This window comes from Coptis chinensis, chromosome 3, assembly GCF_015680905.1.
Source record: "Coptis chinensis isolate HL-2020 chromosome 3, ASM1568090v1, whole genome shotgun sequence".
NCBI lineage: Eukaryota > Viridiplantae > Streptophyta > Magnoliopsida > Ranunculales > Ranunculaceae > Coptis > Coptis chinensis.
In genome coordinates this window covers 29030819-29037252 of record NC_141458.1, presented here as the reverse complement: position 1 = coordinate 29037252, position 6434 = coordinate 29030819, and positions in this window count along the sequence as shown.

Genomic DNA, 6434 nt, shown 5'->3' with positions numbered 1-6434 from the left:
CTACCGCAGCCAAATCAAATGAAAGGGTTCACCGCATTCATATATCTCTCTATCTCTCCGCAATAATGTTCTGTTGAGTATGCGTTAAGGAAAGTTTTATTAGTCTTCTCAATAATTCAAAATGATCAAGTATTGCACTACGGCATTTAACATTCGACACAAAAGGAATGGGACGCTTAGGTAAGATTTTCTTTTGATAAACGGACGTTTGAGTAAGATGGCATATTTTTAGGAATGTTCTAGTGTTATACAACGTTTGATGTTTCTCCAGTTTGATTCTTGCTAAGATCAAACTTCTATTGTATAGTTCTAAGCCATTTTGATTCTTACTGAAAAATGAATTGGAATAGGAAAAGATATATATATATATATATATATATATATATATATACATTTAAATTAGTTTTTAATGTTTAATTTATATAAAAAATAATTAATAATTAATAATTAATTTCCACATCATTTATTGTGTTCGCGTACTATTTTTTTGAGATATAATTGAGTCGCTATGTCTGTATCCGCGTCAATGCCTGCGTCTGTGTCCGTCCTACATAGCTCTTCAGGGGGAAAAAAAATAATATAACCCTTGGTCCTATGAGAGTATTTGGCAAAAGAGTCAAATGCCATCGCAAATCACAGCCGTAAATAGTTATGCTACCGCAGCCAAATCAAATGAAAGGGTTCACCGCATTCATATATCTCTCTATCTCTCCGCAATAATGTTCTGTTGAGTATGCGTTAAGGAAAGTTTTATTAGTCTTCTCAATAATTCACAAGTATTGCACTACGGCATTTAACATTTTAAAAAAGGGAATGGGACGCTTAGGTAAGATTTTCTTTTGATAAACGGACGTTTGATAAGATGGCATATTTTTTAGGAATGTTCTAGTGTTATACAACGTTTGATGTTTCTCCAGTTTGATTCTTGCTAAGATCAAACTTCTATTGTATTTCTAAGCCATTTTGAAAAAAATGAATTGGAATAGGAAAAGATATATATATATATATATATATATATATATATAATATATATATATATATATATATATATATATATATATATATATATATATATATATATATATGGGGGTTGGTGAATAGTGAAATGTAGATGGATGTAGGGGTATTTTGGTCATTTCATATTTTTATTATTTTTTTTAACTTTTGAAAAAAAATAGTAATTTAAAGTTTATAAATTTAAAAAAAAATTCAGTAGATCCCACGTGGGTACCATATCTGTATAGTAGTAGCTTCATATATTAATTATTTTTAAAGCAAGGCCCAAAATATCGATATCGATGAATATATCGGTTAAATCCAAAACCGATATATATCGGATATATCGGAAATATCAGATATATCCATTTTTTTTGTGACTAGTCAAAATTTTATTTTGTATGTTGATATATCGGAAATATCGTCGATTATATCGGAAATATTGTCTATTATATCGGAAATATCGACAATATATCGGTCAAAGTCAACAATATTTGGTAAAAGTCAACAATATCGGTCAAAGTCAACAATTTATATCGTATATATCGGTCGATATATATCGTTATATCAGAAATTCCGATATATATCGGGAAAAAAGGATTCTATATTCGGTGGATATATATCGAAAATATCGATATCGGTGTACCAAAATACCAATATATATCGGATATATCGGCGATATTTTGGTCCATGCTTTAAAGTAGTAGAATGAGTCTCCTTAATGGTCAAGAAACTGTGTTGAATGACTCATATCAAACAAAACAACCGTCTCTGATAGTGGCAACTGGTAAGTGTTAGATTCAATTGATATTCTGTTCCGCCACATTTGTTACCTTCAACCAAGGCCCAAAATATCGCTGATATATCTCGGTAAATTGGTACACCGATATCGATATTTTCCGACATATATCCACCGAATATTGAACTATTTTTTTTTCGATATATATCGGAATTTTTATATGAAACTTTATATCGCCGATATAATCGATATTTCCGATATAATCGATATATATATATCGGTTGACTTTTTGACCAATTTTTAATATTGAAATTTCCAAAATATCTGATATATCCGATATATATCGGCGAGATATCCGATATATATGTGCACAATGTATATCGGCGAGATAACGATTCTTCTGGTAGCATGATCAATCACCCTGCAAGTAGTGCGTCATATGGTTCTTCATATGGATATTGAATGGGGGTTGATCAACAACCTTATGGCACACCACAACTTGAACCAACATATGGACAACTCTATCCAAGTTATGAATCATTTGGACCGCACTGATCTGTTGCATTATACCCAATGTATAGTTACACCAACACTCCTCGAATTGGAATCATGTTAGAATTTCCAACACAAAAATATGAGTGGCATGTTCGACAATTTCTCGACGGTGGGTATAACTCTGTATACACTTGAGTAGAGTATTGTGAAGTAGTTAGGATTCAAGAATCGGGTATGGAAGTTGACCAGCCACGTCACTCGTTTATGTATTGATGACTTGATGTAACTTATTTATCTTATTTTGTAATTTGAGACTTTGAGTACATTAGATTATGACATTGTGGTTAATTATTTGTCAATATTTTTTTTATGGTTTTCTTGATAAATAAATGTTGCTATTATGTCCACTGATATATCCGATATTTTTGATATTTCCGATATTTTAGATAGTTTGGACTGGTCACAAAAAAAACGGATATATCCGATATATATCGGTTTTTGGGTACACCGATATATTAACTGATATCGATATTTTGGGCCTTGCCTTCAACTCATTTCTGTTTTGTGGTTTATGTTTACGAATGGTGGTAGCAGCATACTCATTTGCTGACTCGATCAGTCCGCTATGCGGTTTCAGAATCACAAATTTAGGCCCAAACACATAAATTGACTAATAATTTCAATTTTAGGTGTAGTTGACCAATAATTACGGTTTTAGGACAAAAACGGACTGATATCAGCATCTATCACTAATAATTTCGCTATAAAGACATTTTCGGGCTAACATCAGCAAGTTATTTTTTATTAATACCAATTATGATCTTCTTATCCATCTATAAAAAAAAAACTCAAACTATAAACTTGTAAAATATTTTTGAGATCTAATTATTTTCATCTTTGAGCTAGTTGATTTGTGTATTGTTGTGAATTTGTGATTAGGGATTTAAAATATGATAAAACATTTATTTTCTTCTCCATCTAGCAAAAAAAAAAAAAAAAAAACCAATTAGAAACTTGTAATTTTTTTTGAGATCTAGTTGTTTTCATATTTGAGTTAGTTGACAAACACTTTTCTCATTTTTCAATTATAGATTATTGATAATTGAAGAATAATTAGGTCGATTTCGGTACCGGTTTGACAAACAATTGAACAACAATTGAATTTCTTTTTCAAATCCTCGAATATTGTGTTAATTAATTGTATGATTTATCTTGATTTCGATATTGTTATTGTCGATGATATTTTTAAGTTTGGAGTAGTAGTATGATACACATGCAAATACCACTATGTATGTGTATAACACACATGCACACATCATTATGCATGTGTACAACACACATGTAAACATCATTATGCATGTATACCAACATGCACACACCATTATGCATGTGTATAACACACATACAAACATCATTATGCATGTGTATAACACATGCAAACACTATATATGTGTATACATGTGCATAACAAACAAGCAAATACTACTATGCATATGTATACCATACATGCACACACCATTATACATGTGTGTAACAAACATGCAAAAACTACTATGACACATGCACACACCAATATGCATGTGTTCAACAAATATACAAGCACTACTATACATGTGTGTAACATAGGAGTGTAATATGGGACGGGTCGGGTCAACCGCAGGTCAAATAGTAGTGATGGGCGGGCGGGCGGTCTAGGGATACAAATCCAATCGGTCTCCCGACGGGTGGGGTGGGGGGGGTTGAAGTGTCATGTCTTAGTACCATCACCCTACCATTGGTCCGCTTACGCTGGCGAAGTCATCCGGTCGGTGGAAATTATCATTTTATCCCAATTTCACCTAAAAAAAACTTTCTAATTTTGTAAGTAATATATTTCCAATTCACAATATAGAGAAAAAAATGGAATCAATCAATAAAAAATAAACAAAAATAAAAAAAACTTGAACTTGAACCCAAAACAATATATACAAATTTGAAACTTCTTTCTCGTGATTTATTTGTAAATTGATTATTTTCCATATCATGATAAAATGAAGATGAGAGTGAGGATCTATGGTACAAAACAATAAAATATAAACTAAAAGAATTCGAAATTAATACAAGGATGAATGATTCATCTTCTCCAAAATTCAAAAGTTGAATTTGAACTTTTGATATTTACCCAATGTTCAAACTTGAATATTTGAAATTGATGTTGAACTCATAAGTTTGTGTTCATATCTCCTAAATTTCTACAAAAGTTAAAAAAAAAATATAAACAAAATACAAAAATATTAGAGTTAGAGTTTTGAAATTATGCGGGTCAACGGGGTTGGGTCAACGACTTTTGAAACGGTGCGGGTCGTGCAGCTTGACGGGTCGGGTTTGAGCATAGAATCTACACCCATAGCCCGACCGCGTAAAAACGGTGGCGGGGCGGGTCTGTTTTTGGGTCGGTGCGGGTTTTGGTGGCGGGTGAAAACTGGGTACCCTACCGGATGATGGGTTAACGGTTTTTTTTTTATACTCCTAGTATAACATGAAATAAATTAAAATTTTCATGTTAATCCTAACATAAAATATGAGTGTGCTTGAAAAGTCACGAGAGAGTTTTCCCCAATAGCCACAATATTTTGATTTAATTGATAAAAACTTAAATAAAGATAATATCGTCTTTCAGCCGTGGTCAATCTGATTTGTCCTTATGCCGACCTAAAGTAAAACCTAAATTAATCTCCAATTCTGTAGTATTGGCCTGCTAAACCAGAAAAACATCGGAAAATTAACTCCCAAAACCACCTAAATCTCTAAACTCTAAAGCCAACTAAAACTAGTAGTCTCAACTTAAGAAAATATGAAGATTAAATTTTAAATTTAAATAATTTTTGTGTTGTTGTATCACGGGTAAGGAGCGCGATTTTGCTATGAAACCGCGAGAACGAGGTTTGTGATCTGGAGGCGATAGGTGATATACACGGTTTGTGTGACTAAGCACATGACGACACCCGCCTTTTCGAATCAAAACTTGAAATCACAAATCGGTAATAATACATCAACTGAAAATTGGTAAAAAAAAATGCGAAACTATGCAATGTATTAAGCGAACTAGGGATGTAAGGACATGAGAAATTAGATCCAGATAGTTTCGAATGGCCATTTCAGTACGAAGAAGCTAGACCACTTCTTCATTGGATTAGCTCCAGTCAAATCTTCTCTCTCCATCCGAACTCTCTCTGTAATTTTTTTTTTTTTCCATTTCCTTAATCAATTATTATAGTTTATCACGACGGCATTTTGGTCCAATTTATATGGTTTATGAACATCAAACATGATTGGAGTCAATGTGGCACGCAATTCAAAAGTGTTATGTGCCATAAAATTAGATTAGTTGAGTTATTAGTAAATGAGTTTCAGCCATAGTTCGTGATTCCGAACGAAACTCCGGAATTTCGCCCGGAATTTTGGTTTTTCAAAAAAACGGAATTCCGAATATAGAGTTGAAATATCCGAAATTCCGAAATCATCCGAAATTCCGAATGTAATAAGGGTCAAAATTTAATGAATTTTGGTTTTTAAATTTGTCAGAATTCCGAAAATTCTGAAATTCCGAACTATGGTTTTAGCACAATAATACGCCTCTTCAACACAAGTGTTTTTTTTTTTGTTCGTTGTTGAGCAAACTGGAGGGGATGTAACCTTTTCTGCAGTATGAGACCAGCCATCTTCTGTGTAGTATTTGTTTGACAATTCGTTTCTTAAAATGAAAATGTAATGTAAAGTTATAACCACTGTTGTTAGAAGAAAGCGTATAAGAAAGCCAAAACCTGCGACAATAGTCTTCTATGTTAGTGACTTTGATGACAACATAGCTTCTATCAAAACCATCAATATGTAAATAAAACCCAAACTCCACAGTTATCCTGAATGACCGAAAGAAATTCCTAGATCGTCCTACTCACATATATCATTAACCACTTAGTTCAACAAGAGTATAATTTTTTTTCCCATTACCTTTGCATTGAGTAGTATAAATTCAATGCTAATGACACTATTCTTCTTCAAATTAATGGGTTTCTACATTCTTGTGACACGGACCCTGATTTTCCATCGGTATGTTCTAGTGTGAAGTTTGTCGAGATTGTGGAATTGTTGATTCGTTTTTTGTCTTTAATAGTTTTTTGTTTTTTTTTCCTATCTCAGTCTAACACAACCCTGATTAAACTGA